Raw genomic sequence first — 24308 nt, forward strand, 5'->3', positions numbered from 1 at the left:
GTATATTTTACGTTTACCATAAAAGCGACGAACCCTGAAGGGAAGAATCAAGTATAAAGGAACCCGGGGCCGACTCTACACTGTACTACGATAAATAAAGAAAAATAAGTTCCTAAGTATTTATTTTATGTAACAAACGGATCTGTTACAAATTACTAATAAAATTGTCACAAGAATTGAAATACCCGAGTCGTTTTGCGTAGTGTTTTTGAATCTGTAAAAAATAAAAAAATAAAATAAAAGTTTATGGGATAATTGACTGATTAGAAAAGTTTTTGTATATTTTCGATCCCTTGCGGATTGACAGCTGGAAATTCCAGTTCTTGAGAATCCAAATAATCGACGGAATCGTTTCTTATACTCGGCGCGATTAGATGTAAGCAGTGAAGGTTCACATTTCAAACAAGGCGTCGATCTTGTCTCCGTCTTAATCAGGAAACCGATCAATTATTTAAAGAAACACTATTTCGAAGATCCGACAGAGTATTTTTGTTGGTTCACGATTAGTCCAATATTTCCAGTTGGAGAAAGTTTTTTGTTTTTCTTACCAAAACTTTGCGATAGCAACAAATATTTTACCGGATAATCTTCTCACTCGATTTTTTCATAACTATCGTCCAATAAGAGAAGCATTATTCGTATTTTATTTCTTTCCGATCGCAGAATACAATGTATTTAGCGGTTTCGTTTCTTTCCCCCAAACTACAAAATACAAGTTTAATTCCGTTTTCACGTATCTTTAATTACAATTGATCGTAAATGTGATGAAATTTTTTTTTTCCAATCACTTGCCGACGTGAGAATTACAATTTGTATTTCGTTTCGTTCTAATCGAAAAATAATATTCAATTTGTATGTTATTTTCGTTAATTACAAAATGAAAATTTGATCTTGATTTCATTTATCTTTAATAACAATTATTCGCAAACGTATTTTTTCATTTTTTCCCCAACTACCGCCCATCTGCATCGGTCGGAAGAATAGTTTCTATTTCATTTTGTTCTGATTGCAAAATACAGTGTGGTTTGTATTTTAGTTTTTCTTATTACAAAATACAGACAAAATTTGGTTTTCGTGTATCTTAAATTACGTGATACTAATATTATTTGTGTTCAACTGTCCCCTCGACTACAAATTACACACATTTGTAATTTGCAATTTGTAATTTACAATTTGTAATTTACCGGTTACCGTTCCAAACAGGTGACAATTTCTGCATTGATTCATTTCAAATTACGAGCTATAAATACAATCTCATAGTTCAACCGTCCTCTCGACTACAAATTACACATATTTGTAATTTGTAATTTACCGATTACTGTTTCAAACAGGCGATAATTTCGGTATTGATTCATTTCAAATTACGGGCTACAAATATAATTTGTGTTCAACTGTCCTCCCGACTGCAAATTACAGATATTTGTAATTTACCGATTACCATTACAAACAGGCGATACTTTCTGCCTATATTCACTTTAAGAACAGGAAATAATCATAGAATAAAGTGACAACGATTTTCTCGAAATTCTCAGTGCACGTTACGTGAATTTCAACAATTCTTCGGTTGAATTTTGATAGTGGCCTGCAGTCTCAGTAACCGCAGCTGTTACGTACCGATTTTGGTCTGTAGTTCAAACAGCGGTAATAATTAGCGAGTTTTGGAGTAGCTAAATCCGCGCCACGCAGTGTATAATATGGATATCTATAGTCGAGTTCTAGCTGCTACTGCCGCTGCTACATGCCGGGCTTTTGATTACCTCGTTACCTAACAGCCTTGTAATATTATAGGTATACGTATACCTTCCACCTATAACAGACATTTCAGCTCTTTGATTTATACACGGATACCGGTGGTTATTATAACGACTCCAGTGCCCGGTTCCGCTGCCAACTCGTGCACTTTCAACCTGGTTTAAACCCCACCAAAGAGAGTTAGAGGGAGAGAGAAAGAGATGTATGGAGACACATGGAAAGCAGAGACAGAAACAGATTAAGAGAGAGAGAGAGAGAGAGAGAGAGAGAGATAGAGAAGCTTTTACTACCTATTTTGATGAAACTGTCTTGATATGATTGAAATTTGAACGCATCATAAGTCGAATTTCGCATTGGATGTCGAAGAAAATTGAAAACTTGATGGTTTCGAATTTTTATTTATTTTTTCTTTTTTTTAATCATCAATGAATGTATTATATATCTTATGGACATGTCAGGTTTTAGAATTTCAAGATGTTGTATAAAGTTCGAATTTATCTTCGTTTGAAATTGTCAATTTTTCGGAACTTTAACCTTGTCACCTTTTGTTCAATACCGTTTTTGATTAAAAATTGAATAGAAATCGAATAATTGTAGTGTTGTCAGCGTTTCTTGAAATTCCTGGTACTTTTTCTTGAAAATATTTTAGGATATCGAAATTTTGTTTTCGGTATTTACATCTCTCGATTTAGTTAGTCTCTGTTGAAAAAGTTTAGAAATTTTTTTTTTCCCGAAAATCTAAGGCAGCCAAACTTTTTTTCAACTGTCAATTATCTCACGAACATCAAAGAATTTCATATACCTGATAAAAAAAACTTCCGCGGTTTTATCGATTTCATACTTTTCGCGAGTTGATTTTATCTAAATTCCTGAAATAAAATTGACAGATTTCCATTATTCGAATCTCAGATCCTTCGCTGAGTCTTCAATTATACTTACGGCACTTCATTCTATAAACTTATTACCTCATATTTAGCATTATCGAGGCGACAGATTTTTCAAATCATCAATTTCTAACTGGTGAAAATAATCAATAATTGTCATGTTTAATAGGGTACGGAAAATTAAATATTCCTAAAAATTGTGTTCTCTCAAATTTGAAACTCCCTTCTTGAACGATTCTGAATCTCACTTTAATGTTGAATCTGATAATTAAAGCGTCTTTATCCCTGGTAAAGATTTTCCTTTTTCTCACCAACGAGCCCGTCTAAAAACGTACCGCGAACAAGTTTAAGAAAGAATTCCGCAGTCTTCGCGCGGAATTGAGAAAAAAGTAAAGCGTAAAGGAGAAAAGAAATGAAATAAAATAAATAAGAAAATAAATAAATAAAAGAGGGTTTGGAACGGCGGGAGGCGAGACAAATCATCGATAAAATTACCATACAAAACGGTCAACCAGCCCGTCGTATTCCCGCACCCTTGGGCTCCATCCCCCTCACAGTGGGAGAGCCGTACATACGTACAATAAGAAAGGGGGAACCAGCGATGACAGAGGGAAAGCCGGAGAAAGGAGGAGAAGGGCGGATACGCGAGGAGGAATGAAAAACGAACAAAAACATTGTAAAGATGAAAACAAAAATGGGAAAAAAAAATTGGAAAAAAAATAGATAAAAACAAAAAAAAATAAAATAAAAATAAAAACATAATCGCTATCCGAGGGGATGGAAAATGCGGTGAAATAAACTGGAAGACAAGAAATGAAAGGGGCGGAGAACATTGACGATTAATCTAAAGATTACAATATCTTCTCTGCCTCTCTCTCCATCTCTTTTTCATTTCTTTCATTCTTCTAATCCAATTTTCATCCTTTTCTTTTCGTCTACGTATGTAGCCACAAGTTCTGACCAAATTTTAAACCATATTTCGTTACAATCAGATCAATAGTCTTGGAGATACAACGATACTTAGAAGTCAAGTCGGAACTGGATGACACACTTGTGCAAATGTCGACACAAACACTTGGATGGTTGAAGGTTAGGTTAGGTTAGGTCCAGTGGCGTAGCTATCATAGGGCCAGGTGGTACAGTGCACCAGGGCCCTGGAGCTCAGGGGGCCCTCTAACCTCAGCTTTGACGCAGAAAAACTAAAAAGCATTTCGATGAATTGGCTTCTGATCAGCGATTTGAAAACCAGGAAGTCTTTAGAGTAACTATTTTCAACAATGTACTCGACATAATAATCAATCAGTTAGATGCGCGTTTTATTGGTATGAGTGCAGTTTGTAAATCGTTCGACTTCCTGATGCCAAAAACTTTGCTTAGCTGGAATGAAACGATTTTACTCCAGAAATGTGATCAGTTTCAGAAGAAATATTGCGATATAATTGGACCCAATTTTTCGCTCCAATTTCTTAATGTTTATCATCTGATCCTCCCTCAATTGATGAAGACGTGGTCTATTCGCCAGCTTTGCAAAGAAATTATAACGAAATTTGGCGTGCTCGAATGTGACCTTACGGAAGTGTATACAGCGATGCTTCTGTTTCATACAATTCCCGTTACTTCCGCGGCAGCAGAAAGATCTTTCAGTAAACTGAAGATTATAAAAAATAATTTAAGAAACAGCATTCGACAAGATCGCCTTCGACATTTATCGTTAATTGTAATAGAAAATGAAGCGGCATCAAACTTGGATTTGAGTGAAATTATAGACGAATTCGCAAAAATTAAAGCGCGCAAGAGATTGTAAATTGGGCGGCGAATTCTGTTAAAAATCGTTTTTTCCCTTAATTAATCTCATCTGTATAATAAATATTCTATATTGTCATGTGCGTCGTTGTTTATTCATTCCCTTTTTCTTCTATTAAACACATGGAGATTCTAATAGAGACGACGTATGGATTTAGCCTACTAGGGATAAGTTCAACTCACTGTTTCCTATTCTTATTCTTATCAATAATTTTGAAGACCAATATAAGTTCAAACTACGCGGAAAGAGGGGAGGAAAAGAGCCCGATTCTTTCCCTATGCACCAGGGCCCTTGTCCCCCTAGCTACGCCACTGGTTAGGTCAGGTCAGTCCTCGAAAGTATCTTGCAATGTCTGATAGTTTTACTAGAAGAAGCTTTTAAAAATATTAGGGGCTAAGGTAATTGTAGCGGTTATTGACACTGTCGACATAATCTATAGAAATAGAAATCGAAAGAGGAAACTGAGGCCTGAACGAGGTGAAATCTTAAACGGGCTGTTTATGATAAGTTTTCATATTTATACATTTTATTTATACACCTGATATATAAATTAACACCCCGGTATTGTTCCAACTTATTTTTTCGTCGAAAGAAAAATCCGACGAAGGAAAATTTTGTGATTGACGAAAGCGTTTAATGTTTAATTTTAATCTTTGTTATAATAATAAGGAATGAGAATTCCGTTGGAAAACGTGTCAACAACCGGCACACTTACACTGAGAGAAATTTTTGGTTCCGGTTACCGCTCGGTCGTTAATTATTTTCATTTTTTACCATAATCGAAAAATATAGTTCCAGGTAGAAAATGAAAATTAGTTTTCTTGCCGTTACCGGAAAGTCTATTATCCGTTAGTATTCTTTCTAATTACGATCACTGTTGCTAGATTTTCTTGCAACCGTTGCGAAAATTTAACGCTCGCGCAAGAATAAATTGACGTTAAAGCCTCGTTTAGCTAAAAAAAGTAGAGTAAACCTGACAAACTGATTTGGCGTTGCTATAACTAAAAAAGGATCGAAGATAGCGCAAAATGTTTACGCGTACCTCGTTTTTCGTAACTCCAACAATATTCAAACAGTTTTTTTTTTTTTTTTAACGCTACCTGTTTTACTCAATTTTTCTAGTTATCGTAAGAAATGAAATTTTTCTCAGTGTACCTTATTACGAGTATATGGAGTCTTTGTGTCTCGACGAGAGGGAAAAGTAAAACGAAATTCCACGTGAGACGCAACGGGGCCTCCCCACCTATCCGAGTAAGTGAAATATTATTCAAATTTGATATCCGGCCCGGGTCAGTAAGCTCGGCCGGTGTACTTCGGCTTATAAATTTACGAGCCTCCTGTAAGCGCTGCGTTACATTTACATAGGCAATCTGTGCTTGTGTGTGTGAGTGTGCACAAGTGAGACACAAGTCTGTCCGCTCTCCGTGGCTACCTTCACGCCTAGGCAAAACGATGTCCGGGGTTAATGCGTGTCGTCGAAGCGCATGACTTATTACACGTCCTGGATTACCCTCGGTCTTTGTCCCTGCAGGACTCGTGCAGACCAACGGATACTCGACGATACGTCGGGTGTTCAAAGCTACTCAATTTTACGTCGTAGCGTTTTTTATTTTCAACTGTTTTTTCGCCCGGACGTCATCGCGATGCCTAAATTATAATCGCTGGAATCATTGATGGATGTGATTAGAGAGGGGGACGATGTGGGGCACATTTCAGGGGTTGAAACTTTCGATATCGAATCGGAGCGGCCTAAATTTTTCACTTGCTTGTCACGGTACAGTCATTTTACGATTATGCTCGAAACGTTGTGATGTGATAAACGATTCAAGCTTAGGTCAAGTCACGTTTAATCCTGTGAAATAATTCATTCGTTCAAAGTCAAGTCAAGACACAGGTTGGACTGATTTCTAATCACATACTTTTACATGGATTTCATTAAGTCGACCAAAAACAGAGTTATTCAATTGAATTCGGCGAATAAATCCCGTCGAATTTTTCGAAAAAGTAAATACGTACAAAATAAGCTGTTTTAATTGACTTGAATTTAACTTGAATGAGCTTACTTTATTTTACTTATATATTAAAGTCCATTCGTGCAAATTTACTTGCAAACGAATCCAAGAACTTTAAATCACGCAAAATTGCATAAATCCACCTGACATCACTCAAATCACGCGATCTCATTCGAAGTTGACTCGAGTCACTTGAATCAATCTGCAATTATAAAAACGTGCATTACAGAAATTTCAATTCCTCATTCAAAGTTACTTTGCCCAAATTGACTTAAAAAATATGCTTACTACTATATTTTTTGGGTAGAATGCAACGCGACTCTGATAATAATAATAATTATTATCGTTGTTATTATTAAATTTACACAGGAAAAATGTTTTCAAATGCAGTTTTTCACAACTTCACTGTGCGAAGACACGCATGCGTAAATACGTGTAAACATAAGTGCGGTGAGTCACAGAAATAGTTGCGTAGCAAAATCAACAGATGGTCGAGTAATGTTAACGATTTTCATTACTTGCCAATTTTACTAGCAAAATAAAACACGTTGGTAAGATGCCAAGAATTTCTGGAATCAATTTGACTTCATCTAATAGCTCGAATGCCAAAGCAATGATTCCGAACTCGAGACGTTTCACTTCTCTTTAGATTTTCTGTAAACGTGAGTGAAAAAAAAAGTGATTCGTCGAATTTAAATAAATCGTCATGAATTGTCTGCGATTTATTAAATAAGACGAGCGTTCAATGAATAGAAATGAAAAAAATATGAGTGAAAATGAAAGAGACTGTTTATCGTGAAAACTCGATAAATTGACGATGTTAAATATCTGCGATTTGTTATTAATATTTTGAAAACTCGTGTTACGAATTCAAACCGTACCGCGATTCTCTCTTTTGGTTGAGATAACATCGTTAATTATTATTTAACGAAAACTATGAGAATGAGAATGAGAAGAACGCGATAATGGAGAAAAGTGAAGAGAAACTTGAATTGTGATAAAATACGCCGAGTATAAGAAAGAAAGAGAAGAAAAAGACGATATGAAAAAAAAAAAAAAAAAATAGACTCGGTGAACTTTGGATGGTTATTAATTTGGCACGGCTCTACGAGCAAGAAATTACGCGTTCTTCGATTCATCGGAATGATTGAACCGTAAATAATTTATAACTACTTTTCAGCGGTTTAAACGGGGCGGTGAATTGCGGAGAGAAATTTTTTTTAATTCATCGCTCGATTATATTTCCTAATTGGACCGATAACGAATCTCGACTACTCTTACATTCATATTTCACATATATAGGTGTATATAATATATACCTGTTTCAAGTGGCCTTTTTTTTTCAAATTTCCGTGCGCCTCATCTTTTGCAGAAAACTTCGAAGAGTGCGCACTTTTCAGATAATTTTTACACTCGTATAATTCTTGTCTTGAGACGTGGAAACAGAATCAAAAGGAAAGAAGACGAATCTTTTACAATTAACGTATATTAGATTGGTCCAAAAAAGAGCCTAATTGTTTGTTTTTTTTTTTTTTCTACAAGGTCACACGTTTAATAGTTGTAGTGAAAGGAAATAAGATGCCTGTGTTTCAATTTTAGCCCTTAACGTTTATATTCAGTGGTTCCTGAAAGCAATTTTTCATCTAACATTTAATCAACACGAGAAAATAATTTCAGTTACTTCTGAATTTTGTAGCTCAGTAACGAGACAATGTAAACAAATACTCGATGCGTATTTTCGTATGGAATTCAATTCTATACAAAAAATAAATTCTGCAATAATTTTTTGGTAATTAAACTCTTTCAAAATGTATTCACGGTTGAAGTTGAAATCGTGTAAAAATTCACTTTTTTCGAAATTTGCAGCGAAAATATTAAACTTATCACAAAATATTCGACTTTAAAAGCTCCTTTTTTTTTTTGTTAAGCAAAAAATAAACTTGCTCAAGTTGAAAATTAATTCAACGACGCGGTGTTATTTCCTCTTCTTACAACTTTTAAACACGTCACTTTGAGAGGAAAAAAAAAAACAGTCAACATCTTCTCCGATCCCCGAAAAACGTAGAAGAATTAAATCAGGAAAAATGAAAGGAAATTCGGTTGCGATGAAAAGTTAATTACCCGGGTGATTAAATACGCGTAATTAATGGTAACTAAGACACGGTTTAAAGTTGCAGGTCAAATTATGCCTGACGGGGTATGAAAAAACGAACGGAAAGATATATCGTGTAGATAAGAGAAAAAAGTAAATACATACCGAAATCGGAGACGGTATATTCTGAGAAGGTAATTTTTTCCGCCAACATTTTAATTATTTCTACGCCCTAATTAACGACGCCGTGGAGGGATATAAAAATTCCAAGATATCGGGACGAGACCACCCCGATGCAGGGCTTAAGACGTGGGAATTATGCGAGGTATTAAGAATTAATTCGCTTCAACGCGATGCTGCACATCCGCCTACTCGAATCAAGCATCTCTTCTCTTCGAATTAACATCTTTCAACGTTCCCAAGACTGGCGAATATATTATACATCTGCCTCTTTTATCGCCGGATCATGCCGGAATGAATATCATACACAACCGAGAAAAAGAAAGAAACAAAGGAAAAACTGCGACGAGTTGTGAAAAATTGTCATTCAAAAGTACAACGAGAGTGTTGATCTTTTTCACAATTTTATACTGTATTTATCAGGGTAAACCGCTTTTTAAATTATTGATCGTGAAAGAACAAACGTTTTATTCGAAAGAAATTAGAAATAATATTTTATGCCGTGTAATTTGAAAATTGTAAATATTTCTTTTTATTTCATTATTTGCTTTTTCTTTATATCCGATAGCGACAGCCGGTAAAATATGTAGTCAATCGTTCATACATAAATTATTGTTAAATAGGCCTATAGAAACAAAATTATGAATGTGAATCGTCTCGCAGATTTTCCTTTAATAATTTTTAAACACTCCGTCACTTTAATTTCACATATCTTGTTAAAGTTTAGTCTTTTCGTTGTTTGAATCGTTCCCTGCTTATCTTTCAGTTCCGATTAACGTAGATTATTCGATGTTCTTAAAGGCGACAGAATCGTTTTAAAGCTGAGCTCCAGGTGTTTTTATTGTCGAAAATTATTAACAAAGTTTACACATTACTTCTCACTGATTTTTTTGTATTGTGACGAAACATTCGTCAAGATAATTTGTATTAGAATATCGTTTTAATGATCCCCAAGGTTCGATCCAAGTGTAGGTGAGATTCCGTGAAAGTAAACACCGCGTGACAGACAGTGACAAAAAAAAATTACCACTTTTGAATACTTGTTTCGATTTGATCGTTACAATCGATCAATTTTCAGCATCGGCTATAAATCGAGTATTCAAATTGCAATATCCGTGGCGAAAAAAAAAAAAAAAAAATTGTATTACGTTCGTTCAAAGTTACAATAAAATACCCAAAAAAATTTGAAAAAGACGAACGGTCCAATTTCTTGAGAAAAAATTGCTAAAAATCGTTTTCTTTTCAGCGCTTTGCGCAACAATCCCCCCCCTCCTTTAAAATCAGAAAGCTCTCGGGAGTTGCATCCAGCGTTGCAATGCCCTGAAATAATTATAGCCGGGTTTATTTACGCCCCGGGGAACCGGGTTCAACGAGAATTGAGCTGCCTCCACGCGGTAGGTGGATTACACAGAAACGCACGTACGCAGGCAACTTCATGGGTATGTAGATATCTAAAAGAGTGAGAGGGGAAAAAAGAAAAAAAAAAGAAAAAAAAAGAAAAAAGCTCGGGACTGATGCCTCCGGCGATTGTAAACACGCCGGACACGTTTGACCCATATTCCGGATCTTGAGCTCCGACCTACCCCATGTCCTCGTTGACACAACGGCTAAAAGGAACAGGGGAAGAAACAATTCCCTCGAGAAATTCCCCTCCGCTTTCCTATTTCTTTGAAAAGAATTTTTCCGAGGACTCGGAGAGAAAAAAAATTGTCAAGTATGCAGAAATGGTCTCGTTGCATATTTCCAAGTGTCCGATATCGATGTGTTTGGAAAGAGAATATTAAAGTCTCGATTGTTTCGTTTAGAAGTGTTTCACAACCTGAGTTATTTATTATTTTTATTTTCCGTTTTTGCAGTGTTTTTTTTTTTCCACAATTTACGGGGAATTTCATGCGAACCCGACCAACGGCTGATCCTCGAAATTTCTAATTTTGTTTAATAAATCTTCTGCGATTGTCTCAACTCTGAAACCGTACCCTGAATTTTTTGTTCAGGTTTTTCTTTTATTCGACTGTTCAATTATTTATTTGAATGTTTCGAGCGATTTTTAAAAGAACGTTTTTTAAAATTCTCAAAAACTGTATCTTCTATTCCAGACATTTCTAGATCTATACAATTATCGAACGACTTTTGTCTGTTTTGTTCTGGCGCATTCAACTTTTTTTCATCAACTTAATAAATAAAACCAGTAACTAAACATATTCTAAATAAAAAAATAGAAGTTTGAAGAATTTTTTTACATGGTTGAAAACATCAGAAGCGATGAAAAAAAAAAAAAAAAAAAATTAGAACAGTTGTGATATGTTTGGCATAAAAATAATACAGTGTTCGAGAATTTTTCGAGAATTTAAAAAAAGGTCATTTCCAAAATCACTCCCAATATTTAAAAATAATTCACCAAATGATAATTTAATAGCTAAATTATCCTGGCTCACCCCAGATAATTAGTGATTGATACAAAATGTTCATTGATGTTAATTAAACCGCACTTAAAAATCTATTTCTCGTGTTCATCAAGAACGAATATTTCGCATCAAATTTAACGCCTTTCGAATTATTCTGTGCGGTAAATCAGTGCATGAGATTCTTGTACCCAGATTGAACTGCAAACCCGTGATGATAAATTCGACGAAATCATTTTCTAAAAGGGGGAGCCGTAAAAAGGGGGCGGGGGGGGGGGGGGAAGGGGGAATTGATCCGCGGGAATTGTTCCCAACGATTCGCCTACACGAGGGTGAGAAATTAAGGGATGAGGTGTCGGATTTTCGGATCAAAAGAAAAATCAGCAGTGCCGCCTTTGATCCGAAGCGGAGATTTTCGTTTCGTAATAGCTTTTCTTTTATTGCGTTTCATTTTTGTTTCTCTGGTGTTTTTTTTTTTTTTTTGTTTTTTTTGTTTGTTTTCTTTCGTTCCTCCTTTTTTCGAATCAGGCAGAATAATAAAACGTGTCAGAGGGTGAAAATCCGCCCGTGCTTTGTGAATCTTTTCACTTACCCCTGATTTTTCGCTGTTTTTCATTCTCCACTTCAGCCTTCTGAATTTCCTTGAATTTTCCAAGTATCATAGCCTGAAAATTAAATTTTTTTTGTTTTAGTAATCCTTGCCAAAAAATATGCCGCTGATTAGTGAAAATTTCTTCACACACTGATAATACCAACATCTTCAATATTACCTAGTAACTATAATCTTACCGTCTGACTATTAATTTACAAACAACAGCCTGAGATTTTTTGTACTAAAAAAAAAAAAACAAAAAAAAAAAACAAAAATTAACGAAGATTTGGTATTAAGTAATGATATACACTGAATGTATAAAGCGGTGCGTACGAAACAAAATTTTAAGGGCAATTTGAAAATTATATTTCTTCAAGTTCGGTAGTATTTTGTACAAGAACGAATTTGTTTCTTCGACAGACTAAAACTTCCAATCTTATTTTCACAATTTCCTGATTTCTCCCTGTTTTTCTTTTCTATTAAACAACACGCGCATAGAACTCTGATAAATTGATCCGATTTGATTCTCCCCACCAAACATTATACAATGTTTTTTCATAACCATGCGCTGCAGCTGTGCTTTACTGCAACGTGTTTATTATTGACACCTCCAGGCTATCAATCACCAAATTCTGCCCTAAAGATGAACACTCTTGATACCCTGAAGCCGAGGCGAGCTTAACAAATTTGACTAATGTTTCAGCCGTGACATTGCACCTTTGAAAATATGTCTGGGACAGGAGACGTGCAGGCGAGCCTCGTTCCTGTACAACAATAATTCTTTTATTTTCTACCGCGTCGAGATAAAAAAAAAAAAGAAAAAAAAAAAACAACCCCCCGAAATTTTCGGTACAAGCGTCAATCCTCGATAATAAAAAGTACACCAAAAACCGTTTTCAAGTGTATTGGATATTTTTTTTGTTACACAGCAACTGGCGGCAATTTCGGGAGCTTTTTTCGTCCTTCGCATGATTTTACCTGACACCCTGTTTACAGTGGATTTAAGATTTTCGGTTCGGGTAATCGACGAGGTCCGCGGATGATCCTTTTGGCACTTTGAAGGGGAGGTTTTTGGGTAAGGAGGCCGGGTTGGTTTCTACCAACAACAGCGTTCGATTTTGAACGGCTAATGTGAAATACGAGGGCGATTCGAGCAGCGGGACGTGTAGAGCCTTCCTTGACTAGTCCCTCGTCGAATTTGTGCAAGGGTAAAGTTTATTGTATTAAATTATCCGTAGGGTTGACCCGGAGGACCGAGATTCACTGCAAACCCGCGAAACTCGATAAAACCGCGTTTTAGCGCAACGAGGTGAACGGAAAATTAGTAAGAATTCTATCGTGATAGAAAAATTCTGCCTTCAAAAACTTGTCAAATATTTTGCGACGGGACAAAAATTGGCGTCACATTCCTGTTCACGTTACAAATGATTTTATACATGCTAATTTTTCATACTTGCAATTATGTTTTCATCCGAAATAACTTTTTCCTCAATTTCACTCAATATTTTACGTTTTGAGATTAATTTGAGTTATTCAGTTTGTTCATTGTCTGGTCCAAGATCTTTCAATATCATCCCGGAAACGACTGACTGAAAAAATCTGAAATTTAGACGATTTTTTTTAATTCGTTTTTTTTAAATTTTATTTTCATTTGTTTTTAGAATATTGTAATTGAAAACTCGAGGAATGAATTGAGAAATTTCAACTGTCCGATGATGAATTTTGATACTGAAAATTGCAAAAATGGGCCCAAGAAATAAGAAATGTTTGTCGATGAATTTGGAAGTGGAAAATTGTGTTAATGAACGTGAGAAATGAAAAACAATCGTTTGAGAATTTTCCTGCTTGAAAACTGTCAAAATGAAACTAACAAATAAAAAATATTCGTTGATTATTTGTATGATGAAAAACCGAAAAAATGATGAAAAAAATTAAAAAATGATTACGGTTGAATTTTTGAATTTAACACTGCAAAAACGAATCTGAGAAATAAGAACTATGCTGTTATGAATTGTGAAAATAGAAATTGAAAAAATAAAGCTCAAAATAAAATATCGTAAGCTTTGACTTGGAATGTAATATTTTAATAATTTAATGTAATAATTTAACAACAATATTAAAAAGTGAAACCACGAAGCTGCAAATAAAATATTTTCAAATTTGACTTGGAATGTAATATATTAACAATGTAATTTGATAATGAAATTGAAAATTGAAAAAAACGAAGCTGAAAATAAAATATTGTAAAATTTGACTTGGATTGTAATATTTTTCACGAAGATGTTTGTAGAAATTTCCGTTCTCAGTTTCCCAACATGTTTTTCACGGTCTTGTGGGAGGCGTGGACAAGGGAACAGGGAAGCTGGTTGTATTATATAGTTTGTCTATATTAACTTTGAGGAAGACACGCGCAGGCCGGACTCCAGGAAGTCCTATTATTCCCGGGGTCCGAGGTAATAGACTCGGAGTCAGAAGGCCGGGCTTCTCTGGAGGGACGTCAAGGAGTTAGCTCCCTGTTCCTAGGGGACAGCCTTGCAGCACCGTATCTCGGTTATTGTCTACTCAGTCGTTAACAGACTAGATTTTCTTCTCCCAGAGTCGAGAGAGAATTCCGGATAAGGTTTGAGAATCGTGGGATTGAGGCTCGCGAGCTTTTTGTAATTCCCGTTCGGAAAAGAGTCGCATTTTCACTCCTTTCCTCGGAAAATTTTCCAAGCCACAGAAGAGAGAGAGAGAGAAAGAGAGAGAAAACTGAAATTGGGAGAAATATTCTACGAGGCGGGGTGAAAATTAATGTTTCAAGTGTGACGAAGTTCCGAATTTTAAAGGTTCCGAAAGCGATTAATTCCGAATTATTTCGCGGCGAAACTTGGAGTGAAGAAATCAAACTTTGGAGAAACAACCAACTATCGAATGGCCGGAAACCCGACGGGGCTCAAAGTTACGATAGCGAAAGATTTCAAAAAGTAAAGTTACGACGGAGGAAAATAAAAATCTTAGATCATTAGAAATTTTGATGTTTCAGATTTTTAAATCTTCTCATTTTTGCACTTTCGGAACTTTGACTTGTCGGGTTTCGGACCGTTCGAAACTTCAATTTCTTCACTTCAAATTTTGCCACTAAAAAGTTCAGGATTTGGCGCTTTCGAAAGTTTTCAAAATCAGAATTTCAATCCTACCTCAAGAATCGGAAGATACAAAAATCATAATATGAAATTTTTGAAAACGCAAAAACATATCGAGTGAAATTCTTCCGGTAAACTATACAGTTCGATTTTCTCTACTGCGACTTTTTTGAATCGAAAAGTTTTAAGTAAAATAGATTTTAGCATTTAAAAAAATTCGATATCGTGATTCTTCCATGTTTTGATATTTCTACGTTTTCACCTCCACTCCCTTCGATTCTTTTTAATTGAATATGAAAATATCCCATTATATCGAATTTTCCAAAACTCGCCAATACATTTCATCGACTTTGAATCTAACTCATTTCTCAACTTTATTTTTCTATATTTCGACCATCGTACATAAAAATAATTTTTGCTGTAATATTTAAAAATTCATAACTTTTCAACAATTCTGTTTTCTCATTTTTCTAGCTATTCAGGCACGCCAAAAAAAACAAAACTAGACGATGATAATGACGATGAATCGATATATAGATAACAGATTTCTACCGTTCAAGATTTTGTTTACTCTTCTGCAGCTGCAGGAATCGTGAGAATTATATATCCGGATGATAAATATTGATTTTTGGGACACACCCAAAGCCTTGATCCGGAATGAGCTTTGCTAATTTTAAATAACGTCAAATACCGATGGTACAGGTATCCATATATGTCATATAGCTCGTTACACGCGTATTCTTAGCACGTAGCGTGGTTTAGAATTTTTACCAAGCGTATATAAAAAAAAAAAAAAACACCCTATGAAATGTAACATATTCCGTTGGTAACTAGACGTGAGCCAATTTCGAACTCCTGCCAAAAATGCCCATCAGGGCTCATCACGCCCTAGAAAAAACTGATAAATTAAACATGACGTAACACGTGGCTTGGTTTACTTTTTTTCTTTTGTTAATTTTCCTAACGCGTCAAAGTATTTTTTAATTTTTTTTCTTTTTACGTTGAAAAATTGTCGAGACTTCGAATTACGAAACGAATCGCGTGAAAACCGAATAAATTGTGAATAATTATCGCTTGAACTAAAATAGCGAAATAAATAATTTACGAATCATCGTTGTTTTGTTTTTTTTTTTTTCTTTCTCGAATCGATTGATAAATTCAATACATCAAGAAAGATTTTCCTACGGAATATCCGGAAGGCTTTAACAAGTATTCGTGAAATAATATCGAGGGAACAAATGGTAGCGAAAAAGAGGGTGAAAATTTGTTCGTAAAATCGTAGCGGCGCGAGGAATGAATTTTGTTTGCAATTCGTCGGGCGGGTTTCTCAAGTGAATCGGTGTATATACCAATACTCGTGAAGAAACACGAATCGACGTGTGTAATCAGAGAATAAGAGAACGAGAATGAAAAGGGATAGAAGAACAAGGAGTTTGCTTGCAGCTGCGCTAATGGAGGAATAAAATATAACAGATCAAGGGCTGCTTGCTACACTCTGAAGCTGCGGAACAACTTTCCGAAGAAGAGTTTACCGGTGTAATGTAATTGAAGGGAAAATTAGAATAAAACGGGATTAAAGAAACGAAAAAAAAAAAGGGTGGGGGAGGAAAGAAAGCAAAAAAGACCAAAAAAAAAAAAATTGAAAGAAAGAAGAAAAATAGTGGAAAGGTAGGTAAGGGGGGGGGGGGAAAAGTCGTTAAAAAACAACATCTGGGTACCAAAATAGCGACTTGACGGAAGCGAGTTTCTCAACGAAACCGCTGTAAAAATAACTCTGCCGTTAACCCTCGCTCGATTCGTTCTCTTTCGTTTCTTCCCTCGTTCGTTTCGTTCGTTTGCTTCTAGCACGCGCCATATTTACATAACTTTGTTCTCTTCTTGTTCGTTATTTTTCTTCCGTTTTTTTTATTTTTTTTTTTTTATTTTTTTCACGCGGCTACGGCGTACAATCTTCATCGAAATCAACCCTTTCCTCAGACTCAGTCCGACTTCTGTCGATGTATAAGTGCGAGATTCGATTTATTACCTCCTCCTCCTCCCCCGCCCTTGGTTTTTACAGCCTCGAGAAAGAGTCGAGTCGCGTCCGGTTTCGACCGGAAGTTTCCTCGGTCTTGGATTAATATAAACGTCCTCGAGGACGTACCGATGGTATAAATAAATACAAAAAAAAAAAATGGATTTAGAAAAATAAAGAATTAAAATCAAGATTTATATTCGCTCTGAAAGGTATTTATGATGAATCTTTTCGATGATTTGAAAATCTCGAGGAAAGAAAACAGCGGTATTAAAGTAAGGATTTGTTTCGGACGGTAAATTGCGTGGTGAAAAATTAAAGTAACAAATGGGAATGAATTGTATACATGAAGAAATCGATTATCGAGATAATTGTCCTCTTTCTTTTTTTTCCAGTCCAATTACGAAGGCATTAAAAACGTATTTATGATACTTTCAGAAATATTGCCGGAGCGGAAAGTGTTGAGTTTATATATCGTTTAGTTTACATTGAAAATGTGATGAAGGATTTTCTCAATTTTGTGTTGTGAGATCACAGCCTTAGGTGTTGAAACTGAACACAAAGCACGTCTGTTTATTGCTTTTTGATAGTTTCGTTGTAGCCTCTCGATTGTTTATTCTGATGGAATTTATCTTCGGTATATAAACTTGCGCAAAGAAATTTCTTGCAAGCTTTCAAGTGTAGGATATTGTATGTTTATGAGGTAATTTATCAGTGTTTGAAAATAGACTAATGTTATGCAGATTTCTTTACTCGGAATTGTCGAGGAATAAACGTAATCGTATTATATCCAAACCATTTCACCGGATTCTAAATTTAAAAAACAAATAAATAAAATTTATCATCGACAATTTTTCTAACCATTATAAATTTTTTTGTTTTCCCAATAGTTGACTTCAATTTTTTGAAATCAATAGGGATTCTAGAATGAGAAGAAGAAAAAATTATCATCGACGATGTTCGCAACCGCTACAAATTTTTCCTTCTTTTCCAAATTTGTTGCTTTTCGCAATATTTCCGAAATCGCCAAAACGGTGAAAAAATTTTGCTAGTTAATTTCAATCTTCTACAAATTATTACTCAAAGTTTCAATAAATCGTAATAAAAAATAGAAGCAATGGAGAATATTGCTTATCCCTAATTTACCATGAACAAAAAATATTGAAACCAGGAGAACGAAACGACGATCAAATCAGTTCTACAAATATTCAATCAATGATGATGCTGATATATCCAGTTCGTAGAAATCGTCGTAATGATCCGACTGTGAATTATTCGTGGCATCTAATAAATTTACTACAATAATAATACGTGTTGGAATCACGGTGGAATTAAGAGAAAGGTCAAACAGCAAATTGCAAATTCTAGTGTTAAAAAATCAGCATAGATAGAAAAAAATTAATAAAATAGAGTAAAAAATTTTGCAAAATTCACGACAAGGGTGATAAAATTGAAAGGTAGAGAAAAAATGGAAGACCGGGATTAAATCGACAATTTGTTCGTTTTCGTTCCATCGGAGAGCTGTCAGTGGCAAAAAGTAATTTTCACATCCAACTAGAGTGTTCCATTATACATATATATGTGTGTATATATACAAATGTATACGTATAAATGTATGCAGGGAATGGAGAAAAGTTATAATGGCTCGATTTATCATCGACGATTTATTCCCTGATTTTCCATAAAAATTTCTTTTACAACGTGGTCCAGGCGGGCCAAACTACCGCATATTTTAGGCAGGCAACCGGCAAAACGACGTTCTCAACTTCTTTCGGAGCTTAAAGCTTTTCAATCACGTTGCCGCATCTACTCAGCTCTGATCCAACGCTAACAAGAACGATTCATTTTATCATAAGGCGAAATGCAGAAGAGACATTAATTTCGAGCAGTGATCGTATTATGTAGGGTGGATTCTATGCGAAACCGACCAACGTCTGGTCCTCACCATTTTTCATTTCCTTTGAATATTTTTCTACGATTCTTCCAACTCTGAAACATTGTCCTGAATTTTTTAAGATTATTTATTCATTTCGTATATTATCGCTCGATATTAAGAGTGATTTTCAAAAAGAAATTTTTTTTAATTCTCAAAGTGTTCTCAGAAACTGTATTTACTCTTTCCAAAAATTTCAAAACCGGGCCCATGATGAGGACTTTTAATTTTTTTGGTTAATCTAAGCGTTCTTTAAACTATTTTTATAAAATTTTTAATAAATTATTCAAACCTCGGTTCTTTCACTTCGAAAATTTCTAGGCTAATTTCGTTATGAGGTTGTGAGAAAAAAAAAGCTGATTGTGCTAAAAAAATAGACAAAAATCGCTCCGTAATAAAACTTGTCTGGGAATTTTTCAAGTGAAGAAAAGAAGTTTTGAGATTTTTTTGGAACTTTGCAGATGGTCCAAGCAATGTTTTAGTTGATCAAAAAAATTGAAAGTGCCGAAAAAGAAATGGAAAAAACTCGGTCCGTCACGCTTTTGAAATATTTGTAATAGAAAATACAGAATATTAAAACAGGTGCTTTTCAAAATCACTCTCAATATTTATAAATAATTGATCAGTTGAATATAAAATCTAAAAAAAATTTAGGGTACTGTTTGGGAGTTGGGAAAGTTACGGAAAATTTCTTTATACAAAATCAGAAATGGTGTAATAAATATTCGCAATTTTCTCTAGAATTGATAAAGCAGTTTTGAAAAATATAAACTTCCAAAGCAAATAATTTTGAAGCTTCTTTCTCACGAAACTCAATAACGGGTTTGAAAAAACGTTAAATCTGTTGAAAACTCAAGTGTCTGATCGAACGATATAAGGATTCAAAATTTGAAGTAAAAAAGGCAAAACGGCACCGAAGCTGCAGACGCAGAGCCTCGGATTATTTGCTTGGTCAATAATTGAAGGTGAAGAAGAATTTTAAAAACATTTCCAATACCTGGCCGAGGTACGATACGTATATTTATGCACGTGTATGCGCATATCGAGTCGAGTACGTTCAGATTGAAAAATTAAATTCCTCGTAGGAATATTATGCAGAATTCGAAGGCGAGTGCCTGCCAAGCGCGATGCTTCGTATATCCGCTATTTGGATCCAGGCAATATTCTCCGAGTTCCGTATACCCATATCCACGTATAATACTCGCGTATAGGGCGTTCCGATTTCGATGCTAATACTCGCCGCCTTATTATCGGTCACTCGGAAAGAAGAACTCGCGGTTATAATTTATTTTAACACACTCACGTGATTTTTTTTCCTCAATTTATCGGTTGCGCAGAATCGATACTTCGAAATTTCAACGGCGCTGAAAATTATGACTGACTTCACGTCTTGTAGAAGTGAAATTGAAAATATTTATTAACCAAATGAAACCTGAATTTCTGTAGGAAATATTTGAATTATGAAAGGATAAATCAATTCAAAGTTCAAATTCGTTTGAAATTATTCTCCATTTAGAAAAATAAAACCTCGTGAAAATTCGAAAAAAGATAATAATAATAATCTGAATAATTTTCGGTCGGTTAAAAATACCGTGTAATTCAATTTTCAAGAACTCGACTAGACAGAATATAAAAACATTTCATCAGAAATTCGAAAGAAAAATATGCGATTAATAATTGATTCGTGGACTAGGGTAAGAATTTTTTTCGCCGACCTTTAATACGACGACTAAAATGAAATTCTAGTTTACTTAGAATCATTTATATTACATTCCAACAGACTGAAAAGAAAAAAGATTCACAAATTATCGCGGAATTTGGCATATCTGCACAATTGAAAACCTATGTAAGAATTTAATTTTTTTAATAAAATTATTGCATTGTTATTTCCATCAGATTACAGTCATATTCACAGGCACACGCACAAGGTTTGATTTTCCCGTAGAGTTTGCCATCCCGTGGGCTGAAAATACGGTTTATTAGCGTACTTCCGGTTGGATTTTGCCCCGGGTCACACGTTATGCATACACTCTGTACCGCTGCTGGAGCTTTGTAACTTGAATGCACACAAATTCATAGATACCGACGCGTTTGAACCCAGAGTGTCCCAATATTTGCTTCCAATTAATTCCATTAGTTTCAATTTCGCTTCTGCAGTCATCTGACAACGATCATAATTCAATCAGATTCGTGCATCCGTGCACAAAACGACATAAGATAAAAGGAAAGGAGATCGAAACGATACGACGATTCTCTTTTTTTTTAAAACACTTTCAAAACTCTGTTCAAACAAATTTGATAAACAAACTTATCACTTTAGCTATTTTTTAGTGCATAGAATCTGTAATATTATTGACAATAAAACAATCCTCGGTTCGATAAAAATCATTACGGCATCCGTTTACAAAAAAAAAATAAATAAAATAAAATCGACCAAAGAACTGCGTTTTTTACAATGAATAAAAAAAAAAAAAAACCACTACACGCACAAATGTTTCTCCTAAAATTGCGTGAAATTTTTCAATTTTTCAACTTTTCACAGTGTAACGTGAATTCTATGAGTATGGTAATGACGATCGTATGGAAAATTTTGATAAAGTAATTCTCGTCGGAAAGAAAGAAAAAAAATAATAATAATAATAATAATTCAGTCGATATCGCCGAGGCTAGTGGAAATTCGTATTTCCCTCCGCGTATTCCGAAAATTCGCTTCAGCTCTTTGGGCCACTTAGCGAGCCGAGGGTTCCCCTGCTTAAAATAATGAACGAACAAAAGCGTGCGGGCGACAAAGCCAAGTTCGGTATAAAGCTGCACACAGTATCGCATTAGGTTCAAACGGGAGGCGACAACTTCTATTCAATTATTCAGATTAAGCAGGCAGGCAAGGTGGGCCGGTGAAAACCGAACAGAAATAAAATTCCGTTTACGTTTTCGGTTCTTTTTTTTTTCCAACCGTTATTCTATTTATTTATTTATTTATTTTGTTTCACAGAAAATAACAAAGCAACGAGAATCTCGAGACACAAGATTTTGCAGAGTCGGAAAACTTTCCAACATGGAGGGCTTCCGTGATACTATAGTAAAAAAAAAAAAAAAAAAAAAATGAGGATTTGAGAATGAGATATGGAAAGAAATAAAGTAATAAAACACTCGATTCAGCCAAGATAATTATTGCGATTTATTGGCTCGCAGGGGAAAAGCCGCTGAGGCATAAAAACCCCTTGTTAAGTAGTTAATTAATTAATAAAATCGCGTCAAGAGCGTACGAGGTGTAGGTGTACGATCAGTGGCGTGAAATTGGTGTTTATATTTGGAGCGGACATAAACAGAGACTTAACTGAGAGGATGGGAAAAGTGTGAATGTATACCTAAGACGATCCGCGGCGATGTTATCGGTACTATAAACTCGATCGGACTGAGAGTCCGAACGTCGATTCCCGGTTATTTGTCGCTATTCATCCAACGATCAGCGCCATCTTTGACGATTAACGACGATCGCGTCTAAACTTACCGCGGCTTGCTGGTATCGGTAGAGATTCCGAGTATCAGACGTGGTGGAAAGCGCGCGCGGACATGGGAATGGAAATGATAAGTTTCGGTCAAAACATTTTGGTTCAGACCCAGTATTTCGAAAAGAATTGAACGAGGTTTTTAAAGGAATTCAGAATTTCTTCCACACGCGTTATCGATTCTGTAATCATTATTTATTCGTTCGTTTCTTGGAAAAATAACAGATTTATCAAAATCGTGTAATATATCGGTTTCATTTTCTTCGGGTTATAACGTAACATTCTCGCGTTAAATACGATATTGTTTAATCATAATATGTACATTGGGTTACGTGCACTGAAAGAAATTTTTAGTTACCGTAACAATTGAAATTTTTCTCAGCGTCTAATAAATTATACTCGATGAGGAATTTCGTCGGAATTGCGATATTGCACAAGCGGTCGGAAATTTCGGTGATAAATAGAGTAAGTAAATGAGAACGGAGAAAAAAAGGAAACTATTAAAAATTGACAAAAATAAAAGTACGAACATGTAAAAGAAGAAAAAAAAAAAAACAAGAACAAGTGGAAGAGCCGTCGTTAAGGCTGCGTATCTAGATGAGGAGCGTTTGAAATTGACAAGATGGAAATAAAGGCGGAAATGAATGCCGATTAATCAGAAAACGCGGCCGTTATACGGGAGGGCTGAACGGCTAAGGGCGGAGAGATGAAGGGAGGAGGGAGGAGAGGGAGGGACGGGAAAAATAGTATGTACAGCGAATTATTGCGAAGAGGCTATAAAGCCGGCTAAGACCTCGCAGGGACCATCGGGAAGATAAGAAGAGGGCCTAAGGAATTATGGACGACGATCCCCTCTGTTTTCCTTCCTTTTGTTTTTTTTCTCTCTCCGCTCTCCGGCCTAATTTTTTTTTTCTCTCCGTTTTTTCTTCCCATATTTCTGTCCATTTTTTTTTTTTTTCTTATTCTTAATCGCTTATTATCCGTGGTTTTCCATTTTTTTTTTTTGTTGTTCTTCACTCTCTCTCTCTCTCTCTGTTTTCTCTTCTTCGCAGAATTGAGAAAAATGGGCAAGATGAAAAGAGGGAGGATCATCATACGGCAATGATTTTTATATCGCTGTTGGAAATGAATGGATGCTGTACGAAAACGATCGCGCGAGATATTTTCAGGATCGATGATGTTTGGAAATAAATAATGTACGGTGAATTATTGTTGGCGAGAATTTTACAGGAAGGAACAGAATTGTTTATTTAACAATATCTCGGCAAGTATTAAAGAGTAGAAATAGACACTGATAATTTAATTCATTTTCAATTTTTTTTTAATCTGCTTTTTCATAATTTTCAAAAAGATCGCGCAATCGTTGTCAATATATCGTCATTTGAGGAGCTTTCACCGAGAAAAATTTAATTTGTTACAGTAACTAGAAGAATTGAGTGGGACAGGTATCGTTAAAAAAACCGTTTGAATATTGTTGGAATTGCGAAAAACGAGGTACGCCTAACCATTTTGCGCTATCGTCGATCCTTTTTTGGTAATTGCAACGCAAAATCAGTTTCTGAGGTTTACTCTACTTTTTTATTTAAACAAGGCTTTAACGTCAATTTATTCTTGCACGAGCGTTAAATTTTCGCAACCGTTGCAAAAAAATCTATCAACAGCGATCGTAGTGAGAAAGAATAGCAACGGATACTAGAGTTTCCGGTAACGGCTAGAAGACTAATTTTCATTTTCTACCTAGAACTATATTTTTCGATCGTGGTAAAAATTGAAAATAGTGAAGGACCGAGTGGTAACCGGAACTAAAAATTTCTCTCAGTGTTGAGAGCGCCGGCGAAGGTCGGAAAAATCTGGAAGAAAAGATGGAACGCTTTTTATAGCTGGAATAACGGTATAAAAAAAGCGGTACGACCCCAGTCGAATCGACGTGGAATGCTCCATATATATATATGTGCAAGCGACCACCTCGCGATGAACGATTGTCTCATTCTTAGTTTATTTTCGGATTA

The 24308-nt window shown here is 35.3% G+C and overlaps 1 protein-coding gene and 1 long non-coding RNA gene across 5 annotated transcripts in view; one reads left to right on the plus strand and one right to left on the minus strand.

The window, feature by feature from the left end:
* The window catches only part of LOC124222679 (uncharacterized), a 161009-nt gene that overhangs the window by 50419 nt on the left and 86282 nt on the right, over positions 1-24308 (minus strand). For all 3 annotated transcript variants that reach the window (XR_006884076.2, XR_006884070.2, XR_011177577.1), the window contains one exon: positions 11719-11791. This is a non-coding gene — a long non-coding RNA (uncharacterized lncRNA). The remainder of the gene's footprint in view (positions 1-11718; positions 11792-24308) is intronic.
* The window catches only part of side (sidestep), a 119672-nt gene that overhangs the window by 12862 nt on the left and 82502 nt on the right, over positions 1-24308 (plus strand). The gene's annotated exons all lie outside the window — the stretch shown is intronic.

Source organism: Neodiprion pinetum, chromosome 7 (genome assembly GCF_021155775.2).
Source record: "Neodiprion pinetum isolate iyNeoPine1 chromosome 7, iyNeoPine1.2, whole genome shotgun sequence".
Taxonomy (NCBI): Eukaryota; Metazoa; Arthropoda; class Insecta; order Hymenoptera; family Diprionidae; genus Neodiprion; species Neodiprion pinetum.